This window comes from Schistocerca cancellata, chromosome 3 (assembly GCF_023864275.1).
Source record: "Schistocerca cancellata isolate TAMUIC-IGC-003103 chromosome 3, iqSchCanc2.1, whole genome shotgun sequence".
In the NCBI taxonomy this organism is placed as follows: domain Eukaryota; kingdom Metazoa; phylum Arthropoda; class Insecta; order Orthoptera; family Acrididae; genus Schistocerca; species Schistocerca cancellata.
The window spans coordinates 725,985,006-726,009,450 of NC_064628.1; positions in this window are offsets into that span (position 1 = coordinate 725,985,006).

Genomic DNA, 24,445 nt, shown 5'->3' on the forward strand with positions numbered 1-24,445 from the left:
TGGCAGAGGTCCCCTACGACATCTTTTTTGCTGCACTCCGGAAAGACGCATAGCAAGAACTATTGTCGGTAAGAACGTGTATAAGCTCTACTTCTGTGCTTCGCATATCGCAGTAATTTCCCGAGAGGTATGTGGGAACAAGTACGTACTATGTTGCCTTACTCTTCCAGGAAAGTATGCTTTCAGAAAATTAACAGTGAATCCGTCGACAGTGCCAATGCCACAATTGTGTGGCGCTCTCGTGCTTCCGGAATGTCCTGTCACAAATGACTCGATGCTCTTGGTATCTTCTCTATCTCTTTTATTAATGCTTCCTGGTAATTGCCCCCGACCGACAAGCAATAATCAAAATACTCTAGCTCGCAGAAAATGGCGCCCAAGTTGTTACCCTTTCCTTCAATTTCTAGAGGCATTCAATACAGTTCAGCTCAATCCTTTACTGAACAAAATAAGAGCTTACGGATAAATAGTGGGATTTGTGAATGAAGGCACATTCTTTTCACTTACGCTGTGTATGTATTAGGACTTCTTCCTGTTTTACCTTTGTTTAGTACTGTAGATCTGTCACTTCCTTCAGTATTCCTAGCAGGTGGACTTCAACGATTCGTTCTTAACGGGATAAAATCGACAAAAATGAAAGTAACATCTGGAGTATCCCCAAGTAGCATTTTAAGACTGTTACTGCGCATGATCGATATAAATAATCCAGTGGAACTACTAAAATATGGCATTAGGCTGCGGTGCAGACACCACTGTGATCTTTATAATCCTCTGAATGTTGTTGTTGTTGTGGTCTTCAGTCCTGAGACTGGTTTGATGCAGCTCTCCACGCTACTCTATCCTGTGCAAGCTTGTTCATCTCCCAGTACCTATTGCAACCTACATCCTTCTGAATCTGCTTAGTGTATTCCTCTCTAGGTCTCCCTCTAAGATTTTTACCATCCACGCTGCCCTCCAATACTAAATTGCTGATCCCTTAACGCCTCAGAACATGTCCTACCAACCGATCCCTGCTTCAAGTTGTGCCACAAACTCCTGTTCTCCCCAATTTTATTCAATACCTTCTCATTAGTTATCTGATCTACCCATCTAATCTTCAGCATTCTTCTGTAGCACCACATTTCGAAAGCTTCTATTCTCTTCTTGTCTAAACTATTTATCGTCCACGTTTCACTTCCATACATGGCTACACTCCATACAAATACTTTCAGAAACGACTTCCTGACACTTAAATCTGTACTCGATGTTAACAAATTTCTCTTCTTCAGAAACGCTTTCCTTGCTATTACCCATCTACATTTTATGTCCTCTCTACTGCGATCATCATCAATTATTTTGCTCCCCAAATAGCAAAACTTTAAGTGCCTCATTTCCTAATCTAATTCCCTCAGCATCACCCGACTTAATTCGACTACATTCCATTATCCTAGTTTTGCTTCTGTTGATGTTCATCTTATATCCTCCTTTCAAGACACTGTCCATTCCGTTCAACTGCTCTTCCAAGTCCTTTGCTGTCTCTAACGGAATTACAATGTCATCGGCGAACCTTGAAGCTTTTATTTCTTCTCAATGGATTTTAATACCTACTCCGAATTTTTCTTTCGTTTCCTTTACTGCTTGCTCAATATACAGATTGAATAACATCGGGGATAGGGCTACAATCCTGTCTCACTCCCTTCCAAACCACTGCTTCCTTTTTATGCCCCTCGACTCTTATAACCGCCATCTCGTTTCTGTAAAATTGTAAATAGCCTTTCGCTCCCTGTGTTTTACCCCTGCCACCATCATAATTTGAAACACCGTCTAATTCGCAACTGTTAGGACACTGCTCAACAAAATCAAACGGCCACTTGCTTGAAAAACCGTAATTGTCTCCCATTTCGACGCACACGTTTGAAATATGGCTCAAAGGTGCCTGAAAGCTTCCTCTGTAGTGCTGCAAAGGGATGGAACCCTACAACCTCATTCTCGTTCTCAGCGGAGCTTGGAAGAGGTCGACACATGCGAAAAAAACCGTCAGAGCTCAGAAATTTATGTGTGGTGTGCTAATGATGTCACACTGGCACGAAATTTCACCACGTTTATACCCAACTCTTCGGTTGACGTGTCACGTGATGAAAAGGTCGTCGCACCCCTTCTTACCCACATTTCGTCCTTTGTTTAGACGCTTTCAAGATGGATTTCAGAACCGCGACACCCAGAGTTAAAATAAAAAATTCCGGCGCTCTACACTGCGAAGGCGTCAACCCGTCAGTGTAGCAGAGAGCGCTAATGCGCTGCATCCTGGACTCGAGTAGGCGCGCCGGCCCCGGATCGAATCCGCCTGGCGGATTAACAACGAGGGCCGGCATGCCAGCCAGCCTGGATGTGGTTTTTAGCCGGTTTTCCGCATCCCGCTAGGTGAATACCGGACTGTTCCCCACGTTCCGGCTCAGTTAAACGACTCACAGACATTTGTAAGCGTTCGCACTATTTCATGACTTACACTAGACACAGACAGCCGAGGTACACTACTTCCGTCTCGGGGGGTTCGGGGTGGCGGAAGGTAGAGCATCAGGCCACGCTCTGCAATTAACACTGCCAAATCCGTCTTAACATAGCCGAGAAAGGAAAGAATAGAAACACTGCGAAGGTGTCAGACCACGTTCAATGGGGTTGCAGCACCACGATGTCCTTAGAGAACGTTTGTGTGTCAGCAGTGTCGCACGCTTTGAACAACGCAGTCCTGTTGGTTATAGCACTGCGAACTGTCGTTTCGGTTGGACTGCAGGGCACCACGCTGTTGCACCATTACAGAGGAAGCTCGTAGGCACCATTTGAGCGAAATTGCAAGCTTCTGCGTAGCAGTGGGAGACAATTATGGGGTTTCAAAAATGACCCCGTAAGTTTGTTGTCTAGTGTATATTATTATGTACGATAATATATAATATTGTGTATAAAATTATACATCATGATTCATAAAATCTCGAAGATAGCAAGGGCAGATAGATGTGAAAACTATTGTACACTCAAGTTAACACTTCACCCATCAAAGTTGCTGATAGGAATAATATAAAGAAGAAATGGAAATACAGTCCTATGCTTCTTGACACAGCGTAGTGCAAGGTCCTAATGGAGGTAGTTTGCCGTTGCCTGCCTCCGACCGTAATGGGGACGAATGATTATGATGACGACGACACAACAACATCCAGTCATCTCGGGGAAGGTGAAAATCCCTGACCCCTCCGAGAATCTAGCCCGGGAAACCGAGCGCGGGAAACGAGAACGCTACCACTAGACCACGAGACACAGGAGAAAGTAAAAGAAAATTGAAGATCTATTAGGCGACAGGTAAAACCAACACATAAGGGGTTCTATCGTTGCAGTTGATAATGAAAGCAAGTCTTAAGAAAAATGAAATTAGGTGGACTGATAAAATAAGGAATGAGAATGTTTCCCACACAATCTACGTGGAAATGAACGTGTGGAGAACACTAACAAATGAGGAACAGAGTGAGAGGACATGTGTTAAGACATCAGGGAATAGCTTATACGCAACTAGAGGGAGCTGTAGAGGGTATAAACTGTAGCTGAAGACAGGTATTGGAATGTATATAGAAAGTAATTAACGACGTTGGTTGCAAGTTCTTCTGTAGACGAAGATGCTGGCAAGGGAGAGGAAGTCCTGGCGGGCCTCATTAAACTAGTCTGAAGACTGGTGACCCGAAAAAAGCATAATTTTTCTAGCGTGCTACCTACGAATGCGATTTACTGTAGACAGAGCTGATGTGCATCTGGCATGTGGACTCATATGGCGCACGTCAGGAAACATATTGCATCGTTTTACATTACGAGGAGAGAGAATATTCTGTAACTTCTGAAAATATTATATTTGTACCTCTTACACATTAAACATCTTTGAGAATACAGAATTCTCGTGATAAAATATGTAGTTAACAGCAGTATCTTACAACCGTAACCGGCAAAAGTACGAGGGCCGTCTCGAAGTTTTAACTATCACCGCGAATAAAAATTCATGTTGCGGAACTTGGTGATGGTGTTACCCAGTCGTTCTCTGCGTACTCATTCTTCAGTGCGACACATTTTCCCAACAATGTATGAATTGCCGTACACTAGGTAGAAGGTGCCTTCATTGTGGCTTTTCAGGGAACGTTTGGTCTCAAAAATCACTTCGTCGTCATTTTGAAAATGCCTGCCACGCTATGGTTTCTTCATCTGAAGAAATAGAAAGAAGTCGTTGGGTGCCATATCCGAGGAATATGATGGATGAGACAAAAGGTGATATGCCAGCATACACTAGGTTACAAGAGTCATTGGATACCTTCTAATATCTTGTCAGACCTCCGTTTTTTCAGTGTAGTGCAACAACTCGACGTGGCACTGACTCAGCAAGCTGTTAGAAGTTCCCTGCAGAAATACGGAGCCACGCTGCCTCGATAGCAGCCTAAAAATTAAGAAAGTGTTGCCGGTGCAGGATTTTGTGCGCGAACCGATTTCTAGATTATGTTCCATAGCTGTTCGATGGAATTCATGTTGGGTGATGTTGGTAACGAAATAATACCCTCGAAGTGTCCAGAATGTTCTTAAAAAAATCCTCAATATCTGTGTCCCAGTGACATGTCTCATAGTTATCCATAAAAATTCCATCGTTGTTTGGGAAGATGAAGTCAACGAGTGGCTAAAAATGATCTCCAAGTTTCCGAACGTAATCGTATCCAGTCAGTGAACGGTTCAGTATGACCACGCAGTCCATTCCATGTAATCACATTCCACACCGTTATGGAGCCACCATCAGCTTGCGCAGTGCCTTGTTCACACCTTGGGTCCATGGATTCGTGGGATCTGCGCCACATTCGAACCGTGCCATCAGCTCTTACTAACTGAAATCGGGATTAATCTGACCAGACCACGGTTTTCCAATCATCTAGGGACTAATCGATATGGTCACGAGCAAAGGAGAGGCGCCGCAGACGATGTCGTGCTGGGATCGCCCAGTAACGCCAAACTTCGGCCCATTGTCTTCAGTGATAGGTTCGTCGTACGTTCCACATTGATTTCTGCTGCCATTTCACGCGGTGTTGCTTGTCCGTTATCACAGACAAACGCCGCTGCCCACGGTAGTTAAGTGCAGGCCATCGACCATTGAATTGTCCGTGGTGAGAGGTATTGCCTCAGATTAAGTAATATACATTCTCGATCAGAACACCTTTCATTATTAAGTGACTTATGGTTTTGTGCTACACCAAGGGTATCAACTTTCAATTATTCCGTTTGCTTTTGACTTCTTTAATATTCACTGCAACTTGTTTGGAGAAAGATTCGTGGTGAGCTGCTTTTAGCAACTCCACTGTAGTAGCACTGTCATCAATGACATTATAGTTGTCATTGTGCAGTGAAGGTATTAACTGTCAACTGTGTATTTGACTGGTATACACGGACTGCTGTTCCACTGAGACAGCAATATACAATTTCACTGTCCACATAATAGAGTCTTTAAATAATAATAAGTTACAGAAGTTAAAATTCTATGGTGTAAGTGGAATACATATGAGTGGTTTAAGTCATACATACAGAATAGGAAGCAAAAAGCTTCCTTATATGGGTCAAGTGATTTAAATAAGTTTACCACATCATCTAACTGGGGTGAAATTACATTAGGTGTTCCACAGTGTTCAATCATGGGTCCCCTTCTGTTCTTGATGTATGTGAACGACCTCCCTTCCAATCTGAAACAGGAAGCTGAACTGACACTGTTTGCTGATGATAGAAGCATCATTATTAATACAGTAAAAGAAACTCCAATTGAAAATGATACAAATAAGGTCTTTGGAAAAGTCATTAAATGGTTTTCTGCAAATGGGCTTGCTCTAAACTTTGAAAAAAACACAGTACATCCAATTTTCTGCTGCAAAAGTACAGTTCCTTCAATAAATATAACACATCAACAGAAGTCAGCCAGCCACGATGTCCAAGCGGTTCTAGCCGCTTCAGTCCAGAAGCGCGCGACTGCCACAGTCGCAGGTTCGAATCTTGCCTCGGGCATGGATGTGTGTGATGTCCTTAGGTTATTTAGGTGTAAATAGTTCTAAGTTGTAGGGGACTGATGACGTCAGATGTTAAATCCCATAGGCTCAGGGCCATTTGAACCATTTTTGAACAGAAGTCAGTAGAAAGGGTAGAGCATACTAAGTTTTTGGTTGTACATATAGTCGAGAATCTTGATTTGGAAAATTCATTTTTGGAATGTTCTAAAGCGACTAGGTTCAGCAACTTTTGCAATCAGAATGATTGCCAATTTTTAGGATATAGAAATTAGTAAGCTAACGTACTTTGCATGCTTTCACTCTCTGATGTCATACGGAATAATGTTTTGGGGTAACTCAACATTTAGACAAAAAGTATTCACTGCTCAAAAGAAAGTGGTTAGAATAATGTGTGGGGCTCATAGTCGCACATCTTGTAGGCATCTTTTTAAAAGACTGGGAATTCTTACAACAGCCTCACAGTACATTTACTCACTATTGAAATTTGTTCACAACAACATGGACCAGTTTAAAAACAACAGTGACATTCATGATTATAATACCAGAAAAAAGAAAGACTTACACTTTCCTTTACTCGACCTGTCTTTGGCGCAGAAAGGGGTAAAATATGTTGCTATAAAAATTTTCGGCAAATTACCAGATGAATTAAAATGTCTGACAGACAGCAGTAATAGCTTCAAAAATAAATTGAAATCATATCTCCCTGATAACTCCTTCTATACTATAGATGAATTCTTGAATAGGAATAAATAAATATATAAACATAGTGTATGAATTTTGTGCCATTTTAGGGAATGGGGTAAATAATAGAAATATTGATCTTAAACTCTGTAGTGTAATATATATTTAAAAAAACTTGTTTCATATGTACATTTCTTGTGCACTTGACACGTTCCACATCATAACGGCTACAGTACCGTGCGATTGATCAATGGAACACGCAACCAACTAACTAACTAACGAATGTCACGGCATGCCGCCTAATATAGTGTTCGACACCTTTGGCCGCCGTAGAGCAGCGACTCGACATGCCAGGGACTCAACAAGTCTTTGGAAGCCTCCTGCACAAATATCGAGCCATGCTGCATTTATAGCCGTCCATAATTGTGAAAGTGTTGCCGGTGCAGGATTTTGGGCTCTAACTGATAAGTCGATTATGTCCCATAAATTTTCGTTGGGATTCATGTCGGGCAATCTGGCTGGCCAAATCATTCGCTAGAATGTTCCAGAATATTCTTCTAACCAATCGCGAACAATTGCGGCCCGGTGACATTTTAATGAGAGCATGAAGTTCATGAATTGCTGCAGGCGGTCTCCAACTATTTCCAGTCAATGATCGGTTTAGCTGGATCAGAGGACCCAGTTTATTCTATGTATACACAGCCCACACCAGCTTGCACAGTGCCTTGTTGACGAATTGGGCCCATGGCTTTGTGGCGTCTGCGCCATACTCGAACCCTACCGGCAGCTATTTCTTTTTTTGGTCACCAGTCTTCTGACTGGATTGATGCGGTCCGACATGACTTCCTTTCCTGTGCCAACCTCTTCATATGAGCAGCAGTTGCAACATAGTCCTCAATTATTAGATGGATGTATTCCAATCTCTGTCTTCCTCTAGTACCATGGAAGTCATTCCCTCATGTCTTAACAGATGTCCTCTCATCCTATCCATTCTCCTAACCAATGTTTTCCACATCTTCCTTTCCCCTCCGATTCTGTGCGGAATCTCCTCATTCCTTACCTTATCAGCTCACCTAATTTTCAACATTCGTCCGTAGGCACCACATTTCAAACGTTTCGATTCTCTTCTGTTTCGGTTTTCCCACAGTCCATGTTTCACCATCGTACAATGCTGTACTCCAGACGTACATTCTCAGAAATTTCTTCCTCAATTTATGGCCTATGTTTGATACTAGTAGACTTATCTTGGCCAGGAATGCCCTTTTTGCCATTGCTATCTGGTTTTGACGTCCACCTTGCTCCGTCTATCATTGGTTATGTTACTACCTGAGTAGCAGAATTCCTTAACTTCATCTACCTCATGACCATCAGTTCTGATGTTGAGTTTCTCGCAGTTCTCATATCTGCCACTTCTAATTACTTGGACGGTCGGGTTGGCACTCTGCTGCCATAGCTCATTAACTCCAAATTTCGCCGCACTGTTCTAACTGAAACGTGCATCGTAGTCCAATATTGATTTCTGCGGTTATTTCACACATTGGTGATTATCTGTTAACACAGAGATCTCAAAGCAAACGCCGCTGCTCACAGTCGTTAAGTGAAGGTCGACGTCCACTGAATAGTCCGCAATGAGAGATAATGCCTGAAATATGGCACCTTAGGCACAGTATTGACATTTTGCATCTCGGAATATTGAATTGCCTGACGATTTCCAAAATGGAATGTTCCATGCGTCTACCTCGAGCCTACCATTCTGCGTTCTAAGTCTCTCAATTCCAGTCGTGCTGCCATAATCACGTCGGAAACGTTTTCACAAGAATCAGCCGAGTAGAAATCACAGCTCCGCCAATGCACTGCCGTATTACGTCCATCTGTATATGTGCATATCGACATTACATGATTTTTGTCACCTCAGTGTATTTTACGTACGACCAAATCCTCTTTGCATTTGCTGCCAGATTTCGATAAATTTCGGCTATGAAAACTACTAAAAACAAACGTGCTGAGAACGTGGCACTGTCAGCTTTGATGACTTTGTTGACCTGTTGGAAGTGCCTCTCCCGCTCAGCAACCGAGTAAAGGGTGGCCATTCCGTCCGTAATGTTGGAGTCCTGTATCCTCATCCTGCCTTCTTATATGCACAACACTCGAGCTGACTTCCAGCTTTACTGGGTTCCTTATTTAACATGGTCTTAAACAGTATATAATGTAAAAAGAAACTTAGGTATTTCTGAAACCACAAATAGAGTATGCCTATTATAAAGTAACTTCTATTTAAGGTACCCCGTGCTTTGTACTTTTGGCTTATTGATCGTAATAGAGAACGCAAATACCACTTGAAATTGCAGTGTCTTAAAGTTAGAAGGCAGATCTATTGGCATGAGTGGCATCCCTGGGATAGGGATTAATTCACCTTCTCCCTTCATCGTTTGAATTAAGCTGACCAGCATCTTCTACATAGAAATCATGTGCAACTGAAAAGTTTCTACAACTCAGGATGTTATGTCAACAGCACTGTCACCAATCAGCCAAGTGCTTGTAATATTATTGGGTTCCGAATGTTCTGTATATAAAATATTTGTCATAAAAGAGAAAAACATCCGCCGAGCTGTAGTTGGTAAAATGTTACGCGTCACAGCGCAAATGTTAGGAAAAGAAATATTTTTGTAATGTGCGTCTACACAAAGACGCGACTCCAGCATTAACTGCTTAAAATTAACGCTATGACTCGCCGAGCGCAGATATGCAAATAATGGCCGCAGCGCTTTATCCTAATAAGATACCAAACATATGAATCATAAAAATTTTGTCTTTTGTTATGAATAGTTCTAGAGACTTGGTTCGATGCTGACGTATTAAGAAGTGCAGTGTAGCATCGCTACAAGTTTTATATAATATTTGTGTGCCAGTAATGTAAATTCTCGAACGAACGCTTCGATAAACAGTGTGACGCTATGAAATATTTACGCGCACGCAAGGAGAACTAATTTTGAGAAAATATTGGACATACAAGAAAGGACATTGTCGTAGCACGGAATGTGCGTAAGAAGCGCGAAATGTAAGTTTTATATTCCATGATTATTAGTTCTTGCTTAGTGGTGTGGATTATTTCAGAATATACTGACGTCTTATGATGAAATCTCTTTTTTTATCCTTTTCTTTGAGTAACCTCAGTGTTTTTTCCATTGTATGCAAACTATGTCACAGGGCAGCTGTTTACAGCAGTATCTTGGTTGTTTTCTGGAGGTTATTAATATATTCAATCACAGATTTGATAACCTTTACCATAACTCACTTTCCTTCATCCATTTCCATTTCAATATTCAGTTAGGTCCCTTAGGATTTTGTATCGAAAAATCAGATTGCGTGAAGGCAATCTGGGTTAAATGTCAGGTTCAAACCACCTTCGCGTAATCAAACGCTATTCTTCCTGGACACAATCGAGAACCGACGCAAAGCAGTTCACAAAATCTGCTCTCTCTGTCTCTCTCTCTCTCTCTCCAACCTACACCAAAATCGGTAAATAAATTACCGTGGGTGTAAGATCTAGTATAATTATTATCGTCATACCACATTACATATAACTTAAATATGCTTCATAAAATTGCTGATTTGAGCTAATATCAATCATTTTAAATTATTTTTACATCTCATTCCATTACATACCTATTTAGAGTCCCATGAATTAATTAGTTCCATGCTTTGGAGGTAATTTGTAGCAGTTTTATTGGAATGATGTACTACGAATCATTTCATTGATTACACACAGAGGATTTGTTTGCCAGCAAGTGTACATAGTAGCTATTTATTGGTTTCTAAACAGCACGCTATCTGAAAGTTTACAAGACTGAACAAATTAGTCTTAAATAAGTAACTAGTGAAACATTTAATTTTAGTTAAATTTTTTAACATACACTCTACCAGCTCTTCCATAAGACTTCGTGTATGGAACAGACAGAGTAGTCCAGAAAGATATGATTTTTAGGCTATACTTAAAATTTGCGTATATGCCTCTCAGTTTTATGTTACAGGGAAACAGATCGAATGTTTTTATAGCTGCAAACTGAAATCCTTTCAACGCGACTGGCAGCCTTAGCGGTGAATATGTGGATTCCCTGTGCACACAACTATTCTTACTAAGATGTGATAGATTATATATGACAAACGTCATGAGCAAACAGAAGTATTGTGAATGAATAATCAAAACAGACTTTTATAAGAATATTGTGAGTCAACATCATATATTATTCTCACTGCGCCGCTTTTGTGCTATCAATACTTTCTTTCCCTGCGACGAGTCACTTTAGAAAATTATGTCATACGAAATTAATAAGGAGATATATGCAAAGTGTGATAAAATATAAATTCATTTGTTTCTAACAATAGCAATTATATGAAGATTAAAAGTTGGTGAAAATACCTGTTTCAGAAGTTCAGTACTTTCCTTCTTGTTCAAGTTTTCATCAAAATGTGCATCTGAAGTTTAAGAACATTCTGTCCTGTTCACTGACTCCTATTTATGTAATAATTCGTGCGGTTATTGTTGTTGCACGAAAGTGAATATATTATGTTTTTCACAAAATTTAGGTAGAATTTATTTAGTGAGAACTACTCAACTATTCATTAAATTATTAGCTTATATCGCATTCCTTTCAACGCTGTTCCGAGCGAGTTGGTGCAGTGGTTAGCACGCTGGACTCGCATTCGGGAGGACGACGGTTCAAACCCGCGTCCGGCCATACAGATTTAGGTTTTCCCTGGTTCCCCTAAATTGCTTCAGCAAATATTAGGGTGGCCCTTTTGAAAGGGTACGGTCGATTTCCTTCTCCATCCTTCCCTCATTCGATGGGACCCCGCTGTTTGGTCTCCTCATCCAAGTCAAACAATCAACCAACCAATCAACAGTATTAATTATGATGATTGTGTTATCTACAAGGGGACTAAGTATATTTTTGATATGTGTTAAAGCTCATCCAAATTCAACTGTAGTTTTTATATGGACGGTACGCTACATTCAAAGAATAAAATTTCTGCCGAGCAACAGTGTAAAGTCCACTGTGATGTAGGTTCATCCTTATATAAATTGTTTCCTGCCTTTGATATCTCATTTAACAGAATAATTGGGCATGTCTTTGTATTTTGTTTCTTTTTCAGACATTTGTCTCTTACATTTACTTTATTAAGAGGTTTTTCTAAGGCAATGTTCTGTATGTTTCCTTTTTTCGCTTCTTTGCAGATCTGAATATGGTTCTTACTCACAGCCCAAACTAGCTAGACATCTTATTTTAAATGTGTTATATAAATCCGTCAAAGACATTAAATTTTAATATTCTCTGATGCCTCCTTTGTTTGAATTACGCAGCGATGCATTTAGTAATCTTTTTTTAAAGTATAATTCGTACCAGTTGTTTGTGAAACCATTAATTCCATAACAATTTACCTTTTGTACGAGAATATCAAGACCCACTCAGTGGAACGTCTTAGTGGGATCACAGAAAATATCAACTGGTGGTTATTGTTTTGTTGAAGAATTGTAATATTTTTGAAAAAAAAGGCATAAATTGGAAGCGTCTGGAATTTTCTCTGTGAAGTGCTAATTTAAATGTCGTTTGGATTGTCACCGCTCAAGGAATGATCCGCTTGGGACGGAAATCGGAAGATGCGATGTGCGTGTACTGGAAAAACAAATGAATACATTTTCAGAACAATGGATGACTTAATCACGAGAAAGAGGTTCACAAATTGAACAAATCAATAACGCGTTGGTCCACCTCTGGCCCTTATACAAGCAGTTATCCGGATTGGCATTGATTGATAGAGTTACTGGGTGTCATACAGAGGGATGTCGTGCCAGCTTATGACCAAGCGGCGCGTTAGATAGTCAGCCCGATGTGGCTGAAGGACCCTGCCCATAAAGCTCCAAAATTTCTCATTGGAGAGAGATGCGGCAACTTTGCTGGCCAAGGTAGGATTTGGCAAGTACGAGGACCAGCAGCAGAAACCCTCACTGTGTGTGGGCGGGCATTATCTCGTTGAAATGTAAGCCCAGCATCGCCTGCCATGAAGGACGATAGAACGGGGCACAGAATATCATCAGTGTACCGTTGTTCTGTAAGGATGTCGTCCATGACACCCAAAGAGACTTTTCTATGAAAAGAAATGGCACAGCTTACAACACTCCTGGTTGTCGGGTCGGATGGCTGGTGACAGGTTGGTATCTCATCATTGTCTCGGACGTCTCTAGACATGTCTTCGGCCTGGTCTCTCATTGAATGGAGTAAAATTGTCTTCTACGATGCGCCCCGCTTCGAGGTGAGCCCCGCCGACCAGCGAGGTCGTATCTGGCTGGAGCACCTCAGACAGTGATTGTGTACCAAACTGACTGTCGGCCCCCATACGGCTCGACAACCAGGAGTAATGGCTTGGGGTGCCGTTTCTTTTCATAGCAGAACCCCTTCGGTTGTCACCCACGGCACCATAACAGGACGCTGATACGTCGACGACAATCTACGCCCCGTTTTATTGCCCATCATGGCTAGCCAAAAATGGCTCTGAGCACTATGTGACTTAACATCTATGGTCATCAGTCCCCTAGAACTTAGAACTACTTAAACCTAACTAACCTAAGGACAGCACACAACACCCAGACATCACGAGGCAGAGAAAATCCCTGACCCCGCCGGGAATCGAACCCGGGAACCCGGGCGTGGGAAGCGAGAACGCTACCGCACGACCACGAGATGCGGGCATGGCTAGCCATTCTGGGCAAACACGTCAGCAAGATAACGCCTGCTCGCACACGGCGAGGGTTTCTACTGCTTGTGTTAGTGCTTCCCAAACCCTACCCTGGCCAGAGAAGTCGCCGGACCTCTCCACAACCGTGAAAGTTTGGAACATTATGGGCAGGGCCCTTGAACCAGTTCCGTATTTCGACAATCTATTATTTGTAATTTGTCGCAGTATCTCACGGGAGGACATCCGACAACTCTATCAAAGAATGGCAGGCCCACTAACAGCTTGCACAGAGTCCAGAGGTGGACCAATACGTTACTGATTTACTCAACCTGTGAATTTCTTTCTCTTGAATAAATCATCTACTTTTTCTGGAATTTTAATCATTTATTTTTCTGTACATGTGTATTACATCTTCCAATTTCTGTCTCATTCAGATAATTCCTTCATGGTCTGTAACCTTCTTCGTCTTAGAGTGTATATCGTCCCATTTGAATTGTCATGTGACATTCAGTGGCTGCTGTAACAATGGCAGTAGGACAGCCACAGGCATTTTCACTTTGGTCTGCCTAATGATATTCCAGAACAGCGAAATCGATTGTCACAGAACAACAGAAATGTCATGACATGCAGGGAAGACCATCATCAAAGCGCAGCAGTTTCGACACTCTAAAGAACACCGCTGCAAAGGTAGTGAGGATCTCGGTTCCTGCCGGCCGGAGTGGCCGAGTGGTTCTAGGCGCTACAGTCTGAAACCGCGCGACCGCTACGGTCGCAGGTTCGAATCCTGCCTCGGGCATGGATGTTTGTGATGTCCTTAGGTTAGTTAGGTTTAAGCAGTTCTAAGTTCTAGGGGACTGATGACCTCAGCAGTTAATTCTCATAGTGCTCAGAGCCATTTGAACCAGCCATCTCGTTTCCCTTTGTATTTACAAGTTCAAGGGCCCTAAGACTCTAAAGCAGGGCCGGTTACAGCGTGACAAACTTCACGCATGCTGCATACGCGGGCCGTGTGCGAGCCGATGCCCGGCATGTCACTCGGCTTTGCTCCGTCCTTCTCGAATTACTCAGAACAGCCCGACATTGCGGTTCGGCGTTTTTCGTTCGGCAGAACTCTCTGACTTCGGCAGAATCGTGCTGTCAGCGCTGTTTACCTTTCGCTACTTATTTCTGGCATGAAGGACGTTCGCACGTCCAGTGGCTGTTTGCACAAAGAAGAGCCCGTCTAGAAATCTAGCGTCAAAATTCTTTAAAATTAATGGGAATAACAGGAGAAAGGGATGAGAATTTTCAATTCGCATAAGCGACGAGTACTGCTTATTTGCTATGAAACGACATTGCAGAGCCAAGCAAAAGGAATTTAAGTATTTAGATGACAGTGAAAGAGCAAACAGTCGTTCTGTACCTCATAGAGCATTTTGTGCTAAATTTGACGGCAAGGAGCACTTGAAGAAAGTGACAGTAAAAATAATAAAATTTCTGAAGCCGCACACATTGTTCCATATCAGTTGCATCACTTTGCAAAGGAACTGGACGAAGAGTATGGAGACTTTATACGTTACTGCAAAGTACGTTGGTTAAAACAAGGAGCATACCTGGAACGATTTTTCCATTCAAAGCTAGCTGTTACTAAATTTATGAACGAAAAAAGGAGTGCGGGAATGAAAATTAGAGCTTCTAGAATGGACAGGACATTTCGCATTTTAAGTGGATTTGACTGTATACTGCCCACTGTGAGACACTGCAAGGTTACTTCATTCTGATTTGATGCGGCAGCGTTAAGAAAGAAAATCGCGTTGTAGAAGGGACACATTACCACAAAGACAGTCCAGTTCCATAACTTCACTGGCATTAAGGAAAGACCGAGGTTTGAAGAATTCACTCTGGCCTTGCAAGAATTGCAAGGAAAGTTGTTAAAAAGTTTTGAGGACACTGTCAATCTTACATCCGTTTGCGAGACCGTTCTCCGTTTCAGCTGGAAGCACCCCTGTGCAAGTGCACACGTAACTGCGAGGCCTGCAAGGTACAAAGGGCATTCAAAAAGTTTCACATAGTCGTCTCTATTTTTTTTATTTTTTGCAGGAGGAGAATGAAATTTTTTGTGAAAATACTTGGAATATTTAGCTATTAAGTTGGCATATAAAAGTATTTTCTTTTATTTACACATGAGCCATATTGGGCCGTGAAGTAGATGTCAGGTTGCGACAACGGTCGGTGATGGAGTTCCTCTTCAAGACCAGCGATGACTCTGCCACATCGATTCACAGGAAGTTGCTCCCTGTTTATGGGGAGGACACAGTGGATCGCAGCAGTATCTAGTGGTGGTTGCAGAGGCTTAAAGAAGGTGATTTCTCTCAGCTGGACTATCCACGATACGGTAGACCATCGACGGAAGTGAGTGATGTGAATAAGGAAACCATTGATCAAATCATCCAAAATGACGGATGTGTGACGACACGACAGCTTTCTGAAATGACTGGTTTGTCATTGGGTAGTATGGTGTCACTGGTACAGTCACTAGGCTACAGAAAAATTTGTGCACGTTGGGTGCCTAGATTATTGACAAGAGAAATGAAAATAGTGAGGAAGAATGTGTGCGAGGGTTTCGTGAAGACTTTTAGTGAAAAGTGGAAACAGTGTTTTGATGGCGTCATTACCCAGGACGAAACATGGTTGTTTTTGTGTGATCTGAGGTTTCCCGGCGTACAGAAATCTTGAAAATTTCTCGGGTATTCAGCCAGGTAGCGTCGTCCAAAAGGCGCGATATTTCGGCAAGCCGACTTCTTGCCATCTTCAGGCGTTCTTGGTGTCTGATTGATCTCTGATGGATGTCGACTTTATATAATCTCCACCCCTCTCCCGCAGCCTCCGTCTGGGCGCTTCTGAGCGGTCCGCGGCCGGCGGTGGGGGAAGGGCGGCGCTGGGTGGTGTCCTGTCAGGACACCTGAAGAAGAGGAAGCATTGTCACCACGAAGGCAGAGTTCCGCAAGCGCCCGTAGCCGCGGAAGGACTGCGGCCCATGATCTGCCGCGGGGCGCCGCGCTTCCCCCACCACCCAAGAACGCCTGAAGATGGCAAGAGGTCGGATTTCCGAAATATCGTGCCTATTGGACGACGCTACCTGGCTGAATACCAGAGAAATTTTCAAGTTGGTTGTTTTTGTCTGAAGCTGAGAGCAAAACCCAATCCATGGAGTGGCGTCATCCGGGTTCCCCTCGGAAAAAGAAACCAAGTCTTTTACGAACAGCAGGCCGAAAGGTGATGGCCTCCTTCTGGGAACAGTGTGGTGTCATTTTCATTGACTTTTTGGAAACTGACACCACAATTAACTGAGACCGTTATTGTTTGTCACTGGACAAGCTGCGACGCGCCATCAAGAACCACAGACCATAGCTTCAGGGTCAGCTCATCAGACTACGCCATGAGAACGCCTAACCCCATACAGCCCTTATGACGCAGGATAAAATCAGGAAAATGGGTTGGAAAATTGTTCCTCATCCTCCCTACAGCCCAGACTTAGCTCAGTCTGATTTTTACCTCTTTTGTCGTCTGAAGGTTCACCTGCGCGGTAAAACATTTGATAGTGAGAAAGACCTTATTTCCTGTGTCAAGCGATGGTGTAAAAGTCATTCCCCAGAATTTTACCAAAGTGCATTTACATCATGGAAATAACATTGGGCCAGATGCGTCACAGCTGATGGAGGCTACATTGAATAGGCTCAATGTATAGGTAAATGTTCCAAGTATGATCACAAAAAATTTCATTCTGCTCCTGCAAAAAATAAAAAAGTTAGAGACGACTGTGCAAAACTTTTTGAACGCGCTTTGTAATTGCAACTTTGAGGACAAAGCTTTTTGAGTTAAAGCTGTGCAGAACCTCTATATCCCTTTCCTCAAGTAAATTATGAGGTTGCCAACGTGCCGCAATATTACATGGACATATTCGCGTAAAAGACCTGTTTTCGATTATGAAACTAAAGAAGCCACGATTGCGTGGCAACCGTATGACGACAGTTTATACCACATAAAAATTATATGCTGTCTTCAGCACTCCAAAAATAATCGATTAATACTGAAAACTTTTTTTGTTTATAATTTGTGTTGTTGAGAAATGTTAAATACAAAACCAAGTCGTATGCAGTGCAACTGCACTGCCATTTAAATGTCCGTGATTTCCCTAAATCGCTCCAGGCAAATGCCGGGATGGTTCCTTTGAAAGGGCATGGCTGAGTTCCTTCCGCGTCCTTCCCTAATCCGATGAGATCGATGACCTCGCTGTCTGGTCTCCTCCCCCAAACAACCCAACTCATTTAAATGCGACGCGTTTGCTGTTTTCTCCCCTTCCCCCTACAGCTCTGAAACAGCGTGACGTAACGGTGGGGGAAATGTGAAGCGAGGTCTGGGCATGGCCAGTCAGCCGAAATCTAAGTCACGCCTACTCTAAGGAATTTTATTCAAGTTGAACTGGCCATGTAAGCCAACGCAGTTTGTAACAGTTTCAGTAGTTTGTACAGTTTCCGCTAGAAACCATGCAGTCTTATTGTTCGAAAGTACTCCCACCTCTTGCAACCAACAGCCTACAGATTTAGCCACATCTGCTCATAGGATCCGACATTTTCGCATCACATGTGACGCATTCTCATTGCAGAACCGATCTGGGGCGGTCGTGCTGGCCAACAATCTTTAGAAGCACTTTAGAGCACTTGCCCGCGAAAGGCAAAGGTCCCGAGTTCCAGTCTCGGTCTGGCACACAGTTTTAATCTGCCAGGAAGTTTCATATCAGCGCACACTCCACTGCAGAGTGAAAATCTCATTCTGGAAACATCCCCCAGGCTGTGGCTAAGCCATGTCTCCGCAGTATCCTTTCTTTCACGAGTGCTAGTTCTGCAAGTTTCGCAGGAGAGCTTTTGTAAAGTTTGGAAGGTAGGAGACGAGGTACTGGCAGAAGTAAAGCTGTGAGGACGGGGCGTGAGTCGTGCTTGGGTAGCTCAGTTGGTAGAGCACTTGCCCGGAAAGGCAGAGGTCCCGAGTTCGAGTCTCGGTCCGGAACACAGTTTTAATCTGCCAGGAAGTTTCAATCTTTAGAAACGTCGAAGAGACTGCTTTCAGTAGGGAAGGTAACGTGTGTCTGGGCATCATCTTTCTGGAAGAGTACAAGCCTCTGAGGAATTGATCCGTGTGCCGACTGAGTGCTGCGTTGTCGTGTTTGAAGTTTCAGCCTGGCGACATCCTCCAGCCAGCGCTGGCTGCATCTCTGGCGAGCAGCGAACCTCCCGCTGCCGACTTGGACCTCAGCGTCTCCCTCCCTGCGGTGCCAGAGCTCCTGGCCTCCACAGCGTCCAGTGTGGAGGGTGAGCCAGTGGGGAGGGTCGCGGTGGTCCTCGTCTCCTCGCCCACAGAAGCGGCAGTGGGTCTGCCGTCCATTGTAGCGACTGTTCCACCACTTCTGCTGGTGGAGACGGACACGGACGCCATCCCCACCACCACCACCACCACCACCACCACCACCAGCACCATCACTGTCGCCAGCGCTGAGCCTCCGCTACGTATCAGGTACCTGGACTTCACGTACCATACTGCTTAGCTGATACTCTGAAATATTGCCTGAGCGTGCAGCCGAATTTATTACAGCACACAACAGAGATTTTTTCGAAGGCACAATACTAAAGTAAAAAAGCAAAGGCATTAGCGAAATTAAGTGTTTCACAAAAGTTCTGGGGTTCACACCTGATGTTAATGCTGAAGTGGTGCCATACTTCGATGTCATCAGCAGACGATCTGATATTGTGTAGTGCAATTGCATTGCCTGCTACATATACAGGGTGGCCCATTGAGAGTGACCGGGCCAAATATCTCACGAAATAAGCATCAAACAAAAAAACTACAAAGAACGAAACTCGTCTAGCTTGAAGGGGGAAACCAGATGGCGGTATGGTTGGCCAGCTAGATGGCGCTGCCATAGGTCAAACTCCGTTTTTTAAAATAGGAACTCCCATTTTTTATTACATATTAGTGTAGTACATAAATAAATATGAATGTTTTAGTTGGACCACGTTTTTCGCTTTGTGATAGATGGCGATGTAATAGTCACAAACGTATAAGTACGTGGTATCACGTAACATTCCGCCAGTGCGGACGGTATTTGCTTCGTGATACATTATCTGTGTTAAAATGGTCCGTTTACCAATTGCGGAAAAGGTCGATATCGTGTTGATGTATGGCTATTGTGATCAAAATGCCCAACGGGCGTGTGCTATATATACTGCTTGGTATCTTGGACGACATCATCCAAGTGTCCGGACCGTTCGCCGGATAGTTACGTTATGTAAGAAAAAAGTGTTTAGCCACATGTGAAACGTCAACCACGACCTGCAACAAATGATGATGCCCAGGTAGGTGTTTTAGCTGCTGTCACGGATAATCCGCACGTCGCAGCAGACAAATTGCGCGAGAATCGGGTATCTCAAAAACGTCGGTGTTGAGAATGCTACATCAACATCGATTACACCCGTACCGTATTTCTGTGCACCAGGAATTGCATGGCGACGACTTTGAACGTCGTGTACAGTTCTGCCAATGGGCACAAGGGAAATTACGGGACCATGACAGATTTTTTGCACTTATTCTATTTAGCGACGAAGCGTCATTCACCAACAGCGGTAATATAAACTGGCATAATATGTACTACTGGGCAACGGAAAATCCACGATGGCTGCGACAAGTGGAACATCAGCGACCTTGGCGGATTAATGTATGGTGTGGCATTATGGGAGGAAGGATAATTGGCTCCATTTTATCGATGGCAATCTAAATGGTGCAATGTATGCTGATTTCCTACGTAAAGTTGTACCGATGTTACTACAAGATGTTTCACTGCATGACAGAATGGCGATGTACTTCCAACATGATGGATGTTCGGCACATAGCTCACGTGCGATTGAAGCGGTATTGAGTAGCATATTTCATGACAGGTGGATTGGTCGTCCAAGCACCATACCATGGCCCGCACGTTCACCGGATCTGACGTCCCCGGATTTGTTTCTTTGGGGAAAATTGAAGGATATATACCACCGACAACGCCTGACAAAATGCGTCGGCGCATTGTCAATGCATGTGCGAACATTACGAAAGGCGAACAACTCGCTGTTGAGAGGAATGTCGTTACACGTATTGCGAAATGGATTGAGGTTGACGGGCATCATTTTGAGCATTTATTGCATTAAAGTTGTATTTACAGGTAATCACGCTGTAACAGCATGCATTCTCAGAAATGATAAGTTCACAAAGGTACATGTATCACATTGGAACAACCGAAATAAAATGTTGAAACGTACTTACGTTCTGTATTTTAATTTAAAAAACCTACCTGTTACCGACTGTTCGTCTAAAATTGTGAGCCATATGTTTGTAACTATTACAGCACCATCTATCACAAAGCCAAAAAGGTGGTCCAACTAAAACATTCATATTTCTTTAGGTATTACACGAATATGTAATAAAAATGGTGGGTTCCTACTTAAAAAAACGCAGTTGATATGCGTTTGACCTATGGCAGCGCCATCTAGCGGGTCAACCATAGCGCCATCTGGTTTCCCCCTTCTAGCTAAACAAGTTTCATTCTTTGTAGGTTTTTCGTTTGACGCTTATTTCGTTAGATATTTGGCCCGGACCACCCTGCATATACGCAGTGTAGACATCGCTGGCTGCTTCCATGTGCTACTCCTTTGAAGTTCGCCGCCACCGTTCTGCCCATGGGCTGCTGCCGCTGCACGCTATTTCGCCACATTCATCACATTCCGGCCTGAATGGACCACTGTGTTAACGTTCGCAGGCAGACATTTTACTGGAGGACCAGGAATTTAAAGGACTGTACAATGGTTGGGATCCAGTCTGATTGCGATGACAACATATGCAGAGAAGCACTTAATATTGACAGTCAACGCACACAGAAAGATATGCATATTCGCCCTTTGGCGAGATTTCCTTGACCTACGACAGCCGCCCGACCGAGTGCTCTCTCACAGCTGTTCTCCCTCTCGCCGTGGCGAGTGTCCCGTTAAAGGGCCTTTGAGGGGTAGTGTCCTGGCCACTGTCCCTCAAGTACAAATAACTCGAAAGAGGGTAGCACTCTCCAGTGATCCACACAAGTGTAGTGACCGAACAGTGTGCCTGTGTGTTCTTTGAGTGCATTGCGATTTACTAGCCATTTAGAGTGTGACAGTCCAAGCAGAAGGTCATGACTGAATGATAGGATTTACCAGTGCAGAAAAATCCGACATGCTCACTGTGTGTCTAGCAAGATATGCCAATAGACGCGACTATCTCGGCAATTATTTATCAACCTCTTTAACCAGTTACATGAAAGTGATAGTGTAACACCTAGACAACGCAAAAGAGGGAAAGCAAGTTACGACACAAGAGAGGAAAATTAACGTTCTTGCTGCTGTTGCAGTTGATTCGTGCGTAAGATTCTGCACAACTGCATGAGGGAGTGGCTTCAATCAGGCAAGTGTCCAACGCATTCTCCATCATCGTGGGTTACATCCCTATCACATCTCTCTGTATCAAGACCTGTATGGAAATGAATATTAGACTCGTGTTAACTTCTGTACATGGGCATTAAGACAAGATACTTCAGATGTATCATGTATCTCGTTTAGTGATGAATTTACCAATAATGGCCAGGGAAACTGCAGAAACATGCGCTATTGGTCTTTTGGCTTCATCAGGTGGAATGTCAGGGTCTATGGAGTGTAAACGTGTGGTGCAGGATAGTGAACCCTCAGCTCATTCACCATTTTTCATAGATGGGACACTACATGTGCCTACATATCGCAGCCTCCTGACAGATCATCTTCCATGGACTCTAGAAAACTTTCCTTTACAGACTAGGAGGAACCTGTGTACCAACATGATGGCTGTTCGGCCCATAGTGCACGACCTACATGTCTTCATGAATTGTTTCCAGATCGTTGGATTCGACACAGAGGACCTGTACCTTGGCTGGCACATTCCACATATTGACGCCTGTAGACTTTTTTCTGTGGGGAAAGCTGAAGACACTATCTACAAGGACATACAAAATACACCCACTGACATGCAACGCCGTATTAGTGCAGTCTGCTCAGACATCTCCTCTGAAACGCTGGCACATGTGCATACCAAACTGGAAGCATATACAGCCAATGGTCATTCTGAACACAGCCTGCAATGGTCAACTGTATCATTACTGATCTTAATTCATTTAACTAGTGCATGCACTTCTGTTGTTCTTCCGTGTGTACTACCACAGGTACTGTACAAGTGTGGGTATGGAATCTTTTCAGAACTCGACATGTAGTAAACGACTGGCACTAGAGACCCTAACAAACACCACTGACATTCAGGTTTACCCTACTTTGTTTGTTAATGTCAACAGGTATTGAGCCATTTAAAAAAGGTGTATGCCTGCACAAAAATATAGTTTCAAAGTATTATTACATTCTGTTGATTGGATAACTATATGTGCCCCTGACATCGAACCATTCTGTGAAAACCGCACATCAATAGCAGTTTCCATTTTCACAATATTTGCGGTGCACGTTTTGAGTGATTCACCTTGTATACGCTGCCAGACCTAACGCTACGCAAGAAAAACGCTAATATACACTACTGGCCATTAAAATTGCTACACCACGAGGATGACGTGCTATAGACGCGAAATTTAACCGTCAGGAAGAAGATGCTGTGATATGCAAATGATGAGCTTTTCAGAGCATTCACACAACGTTGGCGCCGGTGGCGACCCTACAACGTGCTGACATGGGGAAAGTTTCCAGCCGATTTCTCATACACAAACAGCAGTTGACCGGCGTTGCATGGTGAAACGTTGTTGTGATGCTTCGTGTAAGGAGGAGAAATGCGTACCATCACGATTCCGACTTTGATAAAGGTCGGATTGTAGCCTATCGCGATTGCGGTTTATCGTATCGCGACATTGCTGCTGGTGTTGGTCGAGATCCAATGACTGTTAGCAGAATATGGAATCGGTGGGTTCAGGAGGGTAATACGGAACGTGGTGCTGGATCGCAACGGCCTCGTATCACTAGCAGTCGAGATGACAGGCATATTATCCGCATGGCTGTAACGGATCGTGCAGCCACGCCTCGATCTCTGAGTCAACAGATGTGGACGTTTGCAAGACAACAACCATCTGCACGAAGAGTTCGATGACCTTTGGAGCAGCATGGACTATCAGCTCGGAGACCATGGCTGCGGTTACCCTTGACGCTGCATCACAGACAGGAGCGCCTGCAATGCTGAACTCAACGACGAACCTGGGTGCACGAATGGCAAAACGTCATTTTTACGGATGAATCCAGGTTCTGTTTACAGTATCATGATGGTCGCATCCGTGTTTGGCGACATCGCGGTGAACGTACGTTGGAAGCGTGTATCCGTCATCGCCATACTGGCATATCACCCGGCGTGATAGTATGGGGTGCCATTGGTTACACGTCTCGGTCACAGCTTGTTTGCATTGACAGCACTTTGAACAGTGGACGTTACATTTGAGATGTGTTACGACCCGTGGCGCTACCCTTCATTCGATCCCTGCGAAACCCTACATTTCAGCAGGATAATGCACGACCGCATGTTGCAGGTTCTGTATGGGCCTTTCTGGATACAAAAAATGTTCGACTGCCGCCCTGGCCAGCACATTCTCCAGATCTCTCAGCAATTGAAAACTTCTGGTCAATGGTGGCCGAGCAACTGGCTCATCATAATACGCCAGTCACTACTCTTGATGAACTGCGGTATCGTGTTGAAGCTGCATGGGCAGCTGTACCTGTACACGCCATCCGAGTTCTGTTTGACTCAATGCCCAGGTGTATCAAGGCCGTTATTACGGCCAGAGGTGGTTGTTATGGGTAATGATTTCTCAGGATGTATGCACCCAAATTGCCTGAAAATGTAATCACATGTCAACTTCTAGTATAATATATTTG